General features: G+C 43.8%; 1 long non-coding RNA gene across 1 annotated transcript; it reads right to left on the bottom strand.

Moving 5' to 3' along the window:
* Positions 1 to 9,498: 9,498 nt before the first annotated feature.
* LOC130456455 (uncharacterized) lies at positions 9,499 to 11,535 on the bottom strand. The gene is made up of 2 exons (XR_008915328.1): positions 11,406 to 11,535; positions 9,499 to 10,347 (listed from the first exon to the last, which is right to left on the bottom strand). It is a non-coding gene; the product is annotated as an uncharacterized LOC130456455 (long non-coding RNA).
* Positions 11,536 to 12,773: the final 1,238 nt, after the last annotated feature.

The following is a 12,773-nucleotide window of genomic DNA, read 5'->3' on the forward strand; positions in this document are numbered from 1 at the left end:
GCAGAGTCATGCCCATTTCCCTGTACCTGTCTCTGCCAAGGGCAGGAAAAGAAGATAAATCCCTTGTCAGTGGGAAATGGAGGTGGGTAGGGTTGAAGCTCCATTCCCTGACACTCGTACCCTATGCCCACCTCCCATAACCTAGGTGCTGAATCCCCTTCTGTTGTTCCCTAGAAGTCAGTACAAATTCTTGGACTTCTTTTCATTTTTGTTGACCTTGATTCAAATTGTGCTTTCTTTGGGGGGAAGTGTGTGCATTTATGTGAGATGAACATATTATGAGAACATATGCAATAATTTTGGCCTTTTTTTGGTTTCCCTTGAGGAGTGCCCTCCCACAGGATCCTGGTGTGTTTGTGGTAAGAGGGCAGAGGTGGGACTGACAGGACCACTCCACAGAATTCTGCCAAGGAATGACTAAGAGGGTGGACATAATTTGACACCTTCTAGGGACTCATGCATTTTAAGTGAGGCAGGTGGATTACAGGAGGTTGTAGCTCTGACATAAAATTGACTGGAGACCCTTAAGGTACCCCTGGAGAAAGAGTATAATGGGGGAAGAGGGGAATTGTTTGCTGTCCAGGATAGGAAGAAATAAGAGAGAGACCAGTTCTTGGTCACCTATGAAGACCACTGGTCACCAGGATTGGGTAGAAGAAATTGGTGACACTTTTTTAGTAGGTGTTGAATAAAAATGTTTATTGATTGATTTTTTAAATCATAAAATAAAACAAAATAAAAATAAATCATTCCGAGAAGGTACTTCTTCAACAGGCTGCCAAAGCAATCAATTACAAACACTCACTCTCCTCCCCACCCCCCTCTCTCTTTCTCTCTCACTCACTCACACACACACACAATTAGGAATGCCTGCTTTTTTGGAAGTTATCCCCATGCCCATGGTGCCATATTACTGTGGTTCTTGCACTAAGGAGGGCTATAACTTAGAGTTCAAATGGGAGCTCTAAAATCCCAGAAGAGCCTTTCCACAGACCTTGTAAAAGCCTTAAAGAGCTCACTGAGGAACACAAAGATGAGGAGTGAATGTGTGGTTATCGTGGTTTCTTTAGAGGGCCCATGAAGGAATAGAAGAGTCTTTTTCTTTCCCAGAGAACAGGTGGCTTGTGCATCTGGGTACCTCCAATGCAGCCTAACAGGAAAGCTGAGCAGGTGATTGCCCTGAGGATATCTTTCTCCCAAGTCTCCTGTCTTAGAGAATGGAAGCTTTCAGGATGGTGACTGTAGGCTGGAAATCTTTATACTGGAGAGCATTTGCTACCAACCAAACCAGAGAGCATCAGTTAGGTTAGCAGCAGCAGCAGCAGCATCTGGCTGGGAGATGGTGTCCACAGACTGAGTGGCATGGGTTGGTTTTTTCCCCTGCCCAGTGGCACCTAGAAAGGCTAAAGAAGAACTGAGGCAGCTCCAATGTCAAACTAGATGGACAAGCCAGAGGACAAAATGTTGGTCGAGACATTCATAAAACATCCTAGTAGGGCCTGAAAATTGAAGAGAGAGTCAAGGGTCAGGGGAGTGGGAAGCTTTGTGGCAGGGTAGGATGGATCTACAGTTGGAGGTCCAGAAGTCCAAATCCCAGCTCTATTACCTGCCAGCTGTCTGACCCTGGGGACACAAAGCTAGGTGGTGCAATAGATGCTTGGAGTCAGGGAAGATGCATTATCTCCCTGAGTTCAAATCTGGCCTTGGATAAATTCCTAGTTATGTGACCCTGAGCAAGTCACTTAACTCTGTCTGCCTCAGCTTTCTCAAGTATAAAACGAGCTGGAGAAGGAAATGGCAAATCACTCTGGTATCTTTGCTAAGAAAACCCCCAATGGAGTCAGAGAGAGTGGGACACCTAAAACCAAAGAACAACAACAAATGACTTTGGGGGTGTTGCTCCATTCCTCTGGGCTTGTTTCTTCATCTGTAAAACAAAAGAATCAGACTACATCACCTCTGTAGTCATTTCCGGCTCTAAATAGATGATGTTATGACTCTCTGATCATTTCTAGGAACCCTCAAGTCGGGAGCAGGAGGAAAATCCAGAAAGGATCAGACCAAGGTGGGAGGAGGCAGTCCCTTTTTCTGGAATTCTTCTGAGCAGATGCAATACCAGCTATGGACACAGGGTGGCAGCATAGGGCCAGTTCTTTATCATTTATCACAAGCAGTGGGTAATGTTGATCCCAACTGGAAGAGCTACAGGTTCCTAGAGTGAGAGCTCTCTGGCCTCTTCTCTTGTTTCCCAGAGGCTGCCCTGAATTCGAGCCAAACCAGGGTGTTCCTCTGGGAATTCCTTGAGCTTTGCACTTCCCCCTTCCCTCTGTGTCCACTCCTTCTCTGACTCCCCAATGAGGTTCTCCTAGTGAATGCTGGCAGGCACTTACTAAGAGTGCCTTGTGTGCCAGCCCTCTGTTTACGACTTGACCAAAAGCTCCTCACAGGCACTGAGCCCTGTCCTTCGCATTTCTCCCCAGAGCCTTGCACTGAACAGATCAAATGCTCGCTAAGGCTTTTGGGAATGGATATTAATAAGGGACATTTGTACAATTGGGTTATGTCCTTTTGCTTAGAAAGTGCTTTTCCTAAATAATCTCATGGGAGTCTCAGGGGAGAAGAAGCTGAATCTTAGAAAGGTGAAATGGCCTGCCAAGAGGCACTACCAGAACATAACAAGTGTCGAGCATTGGACTGATAGACAGATCTTCCCAAGGCTAGCGTTCTAAGCATTCACTCAGTCACAAATATTTATTAGGCGCTTATGAGGTTTCAAGCAGTGTTCCTTGTTGGGGAAACAAAGAAAAATGCAAGGGGGCAGCTAGGGGGTTTGGTGGACAGAGAGCTAAGCTTGGAAATGGGTTCAAATTTGACCTCACATAATACTTGGCTGTGTGACCATTAAATAACCACAAGTGCCTAGCCCTTACGGTTCTTTTCCTAGGAATCGACTGATTCTAAGAGAGAAGGTAAGGGTTTAAAAGAAAGAAAAAAGCAAGCAACTATTCCGGTTCTCAAGGAACTTATCTTCTAAGGCAGCATTGGGGAAGGCTAGCACCATGCAGAGCCCGCACTGGGGAGCTTCTCTATTCTCCTCTTCCCAGAACCCTGGGACATTTTTTGCAAGCCCCTCGCCTCTGTCCAGCTGCCCAAAGCAAGCATTTTCTCCCTCAGATCTCTCAGGTAATTGGAGGGGAGTGCCCAGACAGCTTGAATTTGTCCTCTTGGCTCTCAAACTCAGGAAAAAGTTGGCCAATGAGGTTCTAAGGGGTGAGGGAGGGGACACAGCACATACACATATCAGTATCATAACAAGTATTACTTCATAAAACACATGCAAATCAGGCATGAGGATTGGATGGTCCTAACACCTGGGGATCGGGATGAAGTTCATTCACTAATGTTATATTACATATATATTCAGCTCCCAAGGAGACTGAGCAACTTGAAGACATGGTCCAGACACTCTCCTTCCTCCTTAGAATCAATTTGTTGTATTGGTTCCATGGCAGAAGAATAGTAAGGGCTAGGCAATGGGGGTTAAGTGACTTGTCCAGGGTCACACAGCTGGGAAGTGCCTAAGGCCAGATTTGAACCCAGGACCTCCCATTTCTAGGCCTGGCTCTCCATCTACTGAGCCACCTAGCTGCCTCCAGTCTTCCATATTCTTAGCAAATGGGCACAAAATTCCTTGAAACTCTTAATATTTTAAAATATTTTAGAAAATTCCAAATCCAAGTTTTGGTTTTTTAACAGTACATATATAGAGGAGCATCTAGTTGAGAGCCAGGCCAAGAGATGGGAGGTCCTGGGTTCAAATATGGCCTCAGACACTTCCCAGCTGTGTGACCCTGGGCAAGTCATTTAACCCCTATTGCCTAGCCCTTACTGCTCTTCTGCTTTGAAACCAATACATAGTATTGATTCTAAGATGGAAGGCAAGCATTTTTTAAAAATTAAAATAAAAAAATTTAAGTACATATATGGAGTTTTAATGAATGATATGCAATATTATTTTTGACAACAAAAGCCAAATGTCTTGCTAATTATAATAGCTTTATAGCTTAATTAGTATCTCCAAGTAAAATATACACTTAAGAAAAGGTATATCACTAATGATATTAATAAAATCTACATCTCAAATTAATTTGTCAATTTCAAATTCCTTGTCATCTAATTAGATCACCCTTCTTCTTCATCTCCTTTGTTGATTCATCTGTGTCATGCCCCCTAACTGTGGGTGTTTCTCTAGATTCTGTCCTATGCTCGCTTCTCGGTCTCCTTTGGGGTGACCTCATCAGTTCTCATGGGTTCAGCAATCCTCACTAGCCTGACAACTCATAAGATCTATGTATTAACAAACAAAAATTAATCAGTATGCAATTACGTTCAGCTCCACATCACCAAATCGCCCACTAAACATTTCAGCCTTCATGCCCTGGATATCCCATTCTTAACACGTTCAAAACAGAATTCATTATCTTTACTCACAAACCCATGTCTTTTCTAAACTTCTCTATTTCAGTAACAGGTGCCACATTTCTTCCAGTTTCCCAGGTTTATTACATCTGCATTATCTTCAACTTCTAATTACCTCCCATCAGTGCCAAAATCTTGTCATTTCTACCTTCACAATCTCTCTCTCTCTCTGTGTCTCTGTCTCTCTCTGTCTGTCTCTCAGTCTCTCTCTGTCTCTCCCTCTCCCTCTCCCTCCCTCCCTCTCCCTCTTCCTCCCTCCCTCCTCTCTCTCTCTCTCTCTCTCTCTCTCTCTCTCTCTCTCTCTCTCTCTCTCTCTCTCTCTCTCTCTCTCTCTGTCTCTCTCTCTCTCTGTCTCTGTCTCTCTGTCTCTGTCTCTGTCTCTGTCTCTGTCTCTGTCTCTGTCTCTGCTCTCTCTCTCTCTCTCTCTCTCTCTCTCTCTCTCTCTCTCTCTCTCTCTCTCTCTCTCTCTCTCTCTCCCTCTCCCCTCCTTCCTTTCCTCCCTCTCTCATCACTGCTTAGCTAGATGATTGCTGCTGAGGTCTCCTAACTGGTCTGCTTCAAGGCTCTCCCTATCCTTGTCCATCTTCTACACTGTGGCCAAAGTAATTTTCCTTAAGCTTAGATCTGACCATGTCACTCTCCTATTTATTAAACTTTAAAGGATTCCTCTTGTATCTATATTCAAAAATAAATTCTGTTTTTAAAGCCCTTTACAACCTGGCCCCAATCTACCTTTTCAGTTTCACAGTAAATGATTCACCTTCCTGCAGTCTGTGATTCAACCATATTGGCTTTCTTTCTGTTCTTCACACAGGACACCCCATTTCCCATCTCTTTCCCTTGATTTGGCCATCCTCATAGCTTGGAGCTGGGGGCTGATGAGCAGGTGTCCTAAGCTGAGAAATCTCCTACATGGAAGAAGCTGGGAAGCCTATTTCCAAAAAGGTATGGAATACAAGTGCTGTGGAGAGATTTGGAGCATGCACAGATATTCTGAAACTAGTTCTGATCTACTAGGCACTCGATGACACGGAGCCCCTTGGGTTGTGTACAGAGACAGAAGTAGGGTGCATTCAAAAAGGTGCTGAGCAGCTCGAGTGTGTTCTTTTGCATGGGCTCTTTCTAGGTTAGCTGGCACTAGAGAAGGATGATGAGTTTTTGAGTCTTCAGAAGGAGAAGGGGCTTTAGGGTTTTTCTGGCCTGAATTCAGCCTGAATCCTGCCATATGGTCACACAGCTTTTCTTTTAAGACCTACCATAACTTGATTAGAAAAATGCAAATCAAAACAACTCTGAGGTACTAGCTCACACCTAGCAGATTAGCCAATATGACAGTAAAGTAATAAATGTTGGAGGGGATGTGGCAAAGTTGGAACACTAATGCATTGCTGGTGGAATTGTGAACTGATCCAACCATTCTGGAGGGCAATTTGGAATTATGCCCAAAGGGCATAAAACTGTTCATACCCTTTGTTCCAGTAATGCCACTACTGGGTCTGTTTCCAAAAGAGATCATAAAAAGGGGGAGAGGACCTACTTGTACAAAAAATATTCATAGCAGGTCCTTTTGTGGTGGCAAAGATTTGGAAATTGAGGGAACATCAATTAATTGGGGAATAGCTGAACAAGTTGTGGGTTATGATAGTGATGGAATACTATTGTTCTGAAAGGGATAATAAACAGGATGACTTCAGAAAAAGCTGAAAAGACCTTCATGGACTAATACAAAGGAAAATAGGAAGAACCAGGAGAACGTTGTAAACAGTGACTGAAATATTATAGAACAATCAAATGTGTTAGACTTAGCTACTCTCAGCAATGCAACAATCCAGCACAATTCTGAGGGCTTAAAAGAACGTTTTCTACATCCAGAGAAAGAACTGTTGGAGTTAGAATACAGATCAAAGCATTACCTCCCCTCTTAAAGTCCCACACACCCATCCCAACTCTTAGGGGGTAACAATTTTCCTTCCCCATTTCCTTTTCCTTCCTCTTCTGATAGAACCATGGTGCCAGTTCTCTAAGAGGTATTTCTGCCTTGTAGACATTGCTAACATTGTGCTTCCCTATCTCAATCAAGGGCTCTGATAGAGCCAGGCACTCTTCCCTGCTAGCTGGAGTCAGGAAGATCTGAATGCCTCAGATATTTATTAGCTGTGTGACCCTGGGCAAGTCACAACCTCTCTGGGCTTCATTTTCTTCATCTATAAAATGGACAGGATAGTAACAGGGCACATACTCACAGGGTTGTTGAAAGGATCAAACAAGGTAATATTTTTTAAGTCCTTCACAAACTTTAAGCTGCTACATAGAGTGTAATAGAAGGATTGAGAGGTGGAACAGGGAGAATGGGAGGAGGGAGGGAAATGGGAAGAGAGAGAGAAGATTCTTCTTCCCCTCTCTTTTCTGGGAGAGAGGTAGTCAAGTCTTGTCCCCCTGACAGAAGGAATATGTCTCCTCAGAGTCTAGTTCTGGGAGACGGAGGGCAAGAACTGGAGAGATTAGCTTTGGTAAGATGACTCACTGCCTCCCCTTTGGTCCCAGCTATCTTTGAGAGGCAGGATGGATTCTTCTGCCTCTGGTCTCCTTAGGGACAGTCACTGTCACTTCCCTTCAGAAACCTGGGGTCACCCCACTATCAAGGAGAGATGTTCCCTGGGTTAGGCAGTTTGGATCCCTGGGATCCTGAGTTAATCTTCCCCTTTTGGGGAGAGATGTGATTCTCCCCAAATCTTCTGTGCCCTTTCCTAGTGTCAGAAACCAGCCAGACCTAGTTCTAAAATAGTAAACAATTTATTTGGGTTCACATGGGGAAGGAGAGGTAGGGGTGTCAGGCAAGGAAAGTGAGGAGTAGGCAACCCTAACACTGGTCCCCTCTGGCAGACTGCCCCCCACTCGAACCCTCTTCCAGCCAGCTGCTGGTTGAACCCTATCCCTCAGCTAACTAGCTTTTACTTCAGGAGTCCAGGAACAGGTCAGGGAGAAATGTAGGAGATTTTTGATAGATTTCTCTGTAGACAGCTTCCTTTCAAAGTGCCTCTCTGCAGTATTCACAGATGACTCTATGCTGTTGTCGAGAACAAAGAAGAGGCGTCCAGGGGTTCACAGGGAAAGCTGTTGATCCCCTGAGAGATCCAGCTTCTTCCCAGCTTGAGAGGTTTGCCTCTTTCCTCTGGCTCTCAGCTGAAGAAGTGTCCCAGTGACAGTTGGAGCTCATCCATCCCCCCACTGCTCTCTGACTAGAACCCTGAGGTTCTGCTTTTTTCTTCCCCGCACCTTCCCGGTGCCTTGGATTAATTCCTCCCTTACAAAATCTCCCTTTTCGTCTTGTGCATTTTTGTCAACTTGACAAATGCACTGGGGTTAGATAAGTTACTTACCATTGTTTCCTTAGTGCTATGTTTTTATCTATCTATATTCTATATCCCACCCCCAAAATAAGAAATCTCTTTTCCTTCAACTATAGTTTACTCTTATCTTACCTTAGCTACCTAAGCTTACACTAAGACAAGGTTCTGGGAAAAGTTCAGGGTATGTGTGTTTTGGTTACAAGGGACTGATACAATTGAATAACATGTTTTGGACTAACAGTGTCCCAGAACAACATGCAACAATATTGATTTGAAACTACTTGGCAACAATATCTTAATGATCTCTAAACTATGGTAACGTTTTGCTAACTCCTATGTTATCCTATGTTTTCTTAATTTCTCTAGCTATTCCAAATTCTTTAATATTTTAAGATATTTAAGTTGCCTATATTATGGGCCCTGTTCTTTCCCTCTCACCGGCTCTCTAAGCTTTGAACTTCCTTTTTCAGCCCTGACTATTCTCTTTCCCTGAACTAAGTTATGTTAAGATTGTTAGTTGACTCCTACTCTATGTTAGTAGGTTAGTGCTCTAAAATTTACATTATGTACATGTATATTTACTGTACAATCATTGCATCTGATATTTACATATATACATGACTTCTGCTTTGGAGTCAAGCAAACAGAAAAGTTTTTTTCTAGTTCTTTTCTACTTGTTTGAGTCTTGCAAGAACTTTATTTACAAGTTTATACATTTTTTTAATTATCACAGGCCTCTAATCAGTGTGTTTTATAGTTAAGTTCTAAATACGTTGTGTGGCATGTACATACTCCCTGCCGATGGATCCTCTTCCCATGTGAAGTTAATATGTACGGCGCTTCATCTTATGTGACATGTTCCTTGAAGTTCCTTTTTTCCTACATAGTCCATAGGTCACAGTTCTTTTGTCTGCCTCTTATTGTTCATTTAAAGTCTATGATGGTTCTGGAAGGATTATTTCTGATCTTGGTCTTTAGTTGAACTCGTCTATGTGGGAAACATGCTTGACTGTTGTCTCACCTTCATTGTAGATTCTTTTGTCTTCTTTTACAGGAACATGTATGAGGGTAAGATTTGTGTCTGGTAGGGTGAGTGTGTGTGTAAGATTGGTTAAGATTATGTGAATGCGTGTATGCTATCTTTCTTGTTACGGAGAGATAGTGAGTGTGAGTGAGAGATAGGGAGAGATTAGCTTTTAGGTTTATAAATCAGTCTGGCCTGTCATTATGTTTGTTTCAGCATCACTTTGTTCTGGGCTCTCAGTAGCTTGTTTTTTTCCTATTCATGTCAATTTCACTTTGGGTCTGTGTATCTTGTGCATGGTCTGGAGCGTTTTCTGAGCTTGTGTCTTTTGGGTTAGGCAAGGCATTCCTGTATGTGGAAGTTGTTGGGCCTATATCTCAGTGGGGTGCTATCCCTCCCTTCTTCCACCTGAGAACTTGTTCTGGATGGAGGATGAGGGAAACTGGTTGCCTTTGCAGTTTATCTTTGTATTTCCCTGGATACATTGTATAGAGTGACTCTTGGATTGTTGGAGGTGTGTGCAGGGATGCTGGGTTGGAGTTTGGAAGTTCCCAGTTAGAAGTGAATCTTCTAGGTGCATCAGGTTGTCCTGGCAAGGACTGGGGATGTCGTCTGTTTCTTTTTATCTTTTGCCTGGACTTGGCCTTTTCCTTTTCCCTAGCCAAACATCACAGTCCTTTTCCCTGTGGAGGTTATAAAGCTCTTAGATGGTACTAAAGTGCTATGCTTCCTTTGCTGACAACAAAGGTTCCTCTTGACTAGTTTCTCTTTCCCATTTCAAGCCTATGATCTCTAGTTGACTTCCCCTGGTTCTCAGATCACTGGTACAGTGCAATGAAGAGATCATGTTGTTTCCAGACACAGAGTATACTTTAAACTTTGCTAACTTCATGTTTGGGTAGATGAGATTGTTTGACTTTTGTTCCAATGGCATCTTTAGTCTTGTTTGACTTTAGTGCTTGAGGAATGAGGAGGCAAGTAATCATTCCTATCCCCTTCTGGTCACTCTTGACTTGCTGCTTAAGTATGATGAGTAATCAGTGATAGTGGTTTGAAATCATAGGCAGTCTCTTCACATGCGCCAGCTTATTCTCGGTGTCTAAAAAGGCAATTGATTCAATGGAGGTCTAAGGAACTGTTTTAATCTTCACAGCCAGGGTTTATTAACATGAATCTTAGGGTTGCCGTTACTGGCATAGGCTTCTCTGCCATGCTGTGAGTCTCTCAGAACTTTGGTGATTTGCCCTGAGGAGAAGGATTGTGTAGGAAGATAGAACTCTTTTGGTAGTATATCAGCCCTGTCAGCGGGGTTCTTTAGTCTGTTAGTTTATAGAACATGAGTTAGATCACTTTCCAGTATTGTTTACTGTCTGATTTCTTTGATTTGATTAGGGCTTCTTCATAGATTGAGTTTTGAAGACTCTTGTTTGGTCCCATAGTGAGCCATTGTCTGTTTCAGCCTTTGGAGTTGGTTCCTGTGACAAGCACGGAATGCTGCGTGAGAGGCAGAAGCTGTATTTTAGTTTGTGAAAAATTCTGATTCAGAGAAAGGAAGATGATGTAAAAGCATCAAGGTAATCAGTGCCTCATCGTTTTCCATTTCTTGAATTAAGTCTACCTCTGTGCCCCATATAAGATCACTTGTGTATAAGTAGTTTAATGATGGGGTTCTTCTGGCTTTCTGTCCCAGACTGTGATAAAGGTATTGTTTGCTTTTGAGTGAGTTCAGTGTTATAGCTTCCTAGAGAATATATAGCTGTGTGCTCTTGCCTCTTTTCCCCCTTACTCATCACCCTAAAGTTTGAGGAAGTTATTTGTTTATGGGAAAGCATGTCTTTTTGGTTTGGATTTTGAACAATCTTTCCCCTTCCCAATTTTTCTTCTCACTGACTTCTTGTGGTGGTTTAGGACTAATTGTTTGATTCTATATTGTTATCTGAGTATTGTGAATCAGTTATTGCTTTGGGAAAGAAATCTTTTGCTCTAGCATCTAAGTTGGACTTTTGTTCACTCTCTCTTGGTTCTCTCTGTACAGAAGTTGGTCCTTGTACTGTAGCTTGTGAGGGTATGGATTTTTGTGTGTTAGAATATATCATTCTGGACTTTTCTTTGACTGTCTCTTGCTTTTTGCCTATTCCCTTCTCTTTGAGGTTTGGGGAATCAGTGAAATGTTTGGATTTGTTCAAGTCTCTGTTGTGATTTTGCTTTTCTCTTCCCTGCACCTCTCCGGTGCCTTGGATTAATTCCTCCCTTACAAAAGACTAGCTAGAAGAAGGAGAAGGAGAAAGAGGAAGAGGAGAAGGAGGAGGGGAAAGAAGAAGAGGATGAGGAAGATGTGGAGGGGAAAGAGGAAGAAGATAAGGATGAGGAGGAGGTGGTGGAGGAGGAGGAGGAGGAGGAGGAGGAGGAAATGCTACTACTACTGAATCACAATGTTGGTTTTAAACCACTGGAGAACCATGCAGAGATTTGTCTTCTCTTGTCCACCTTCCCGTGGCCATAGCTGATAATGCACCCTCCCACATGGGTCACAGTACCTCAATTCAGCTCACCTGTGGATGAGGGCATCTCAACTGCTAGTGCTGCCTTCCCATGGGGCCAGGCACGGAAATGACCACACAGGGTCCTGGCTCTTGGCTTATGCCAGATGTGCTTCTTCCAAGCAGATTCAGCCTACCTGGGTTTGGGAAATAAGATTTTCTAAGTCCACATCCTGAGGATGAAGGAATGGTGGGGATGGGCAAGAGATGGATCTCAAGATGGGGCTCCCATGATCACAGGGGCAGTGGCCTGGGCTCTGGTCCAAGTACTTCCCTCGGGTCCTGCCCTGAGCTCCCCCCTCTCCAACTCCTCAGATCCTGAAGTGCTGAAGATAGAATTTGCCCCTTCTATGGCCTCTCATCCACCCCCCACCCCCCACCCCTGCTTCAGCCTATGCTTCCCCTATTCACCTCTGCAGGGTCAGTCCCCTTCCACCTGTCCCTTTTACCCTTGGGAACCCACATGCCTGGCCCTCCACAATCCCAGAGCTCTCAAGGTTCTGAGTGAGTGTTGCTGCTGTCACTGCACCGGATTCCCATGCTTTCCAGGCTGGAGGTGACACTTCTCACTGAGTTTTAGCCACAGAGCATGGACAATGGAGCTTCCCCAGAGGGTGGATAGATGGCCCCACTGTTCCTTCTCAATTGCCACAGACTCCCAGCGTAATTGTTCCAAATTTTTCTTCCCTTCTTGACTAAACTCCTCAACAAAGTTGTCTGCTTTTCCTCTCCTCTGCAGTCTGACAAAACCCTCTGTAGTCCAATTTCTGACCTCGTTATTCAACTGAAACTGCCCTCTTCAAAGTGACTGATGATGTCTTAAGAGCCAAATCTTCTGGTTTTTCTTTTTCAGTCTTCAACCTTCTGGAGCTCTCTGGAACGTTTGACACTGCTGTAGGAGAAACACACTCAAGTTTGTAGCAGGGTTTTGTCTCAAGAATGGGAGACTCAAACTCCATTCAATCCAGAAGTATGAAAAGAATTTTATTTGAAGAAGAGGTTCAAGGTAGTGGAATAGCCCAATAGCTGGTGGAAGAGCCTGGGGGCTGATGGTTTAGTCCAGGGCTAATAGAGTAGCCTCTCTGGAGCTGAGAGAATAGCAGCTCTCTAGGTGTGGAGCAGCAGCACTAGGCACACAGTAGCAGCTCTGGAGCTGATGAAATAGTAACCCTCAAGGTGGTAGAGTAGCCTGTGGGGCTGATGGAATAGCCCAATAGTTAATGGAATAGCAGCCCCAGGTGGAGAGGCACAACTCCATCTGTAGAATAGCCACCTGAGGTGTGGATCAGGGTTTACATATTTATTGAGGGTCTGGGAGTTCCCAGAGAAATCTTTACCTTTCCCCCAAATCCTAGAAAATGGGCATGATCAATTTTTTCA

This window comes from Monodelphis domestica, chromosome 1 (genome assembly GCF_027887165.1).
Source record: "Monodelphis domestica isolate mMonDom1 chromosome 1, mMonDom1.pri, whole genome shotgun sequence".
NCBI lineage: Eukaryota > Metazoa > Chordata > Mammalia > Didelphimorphia > Didelphidae > Monodelphis > Monodelphis domestica.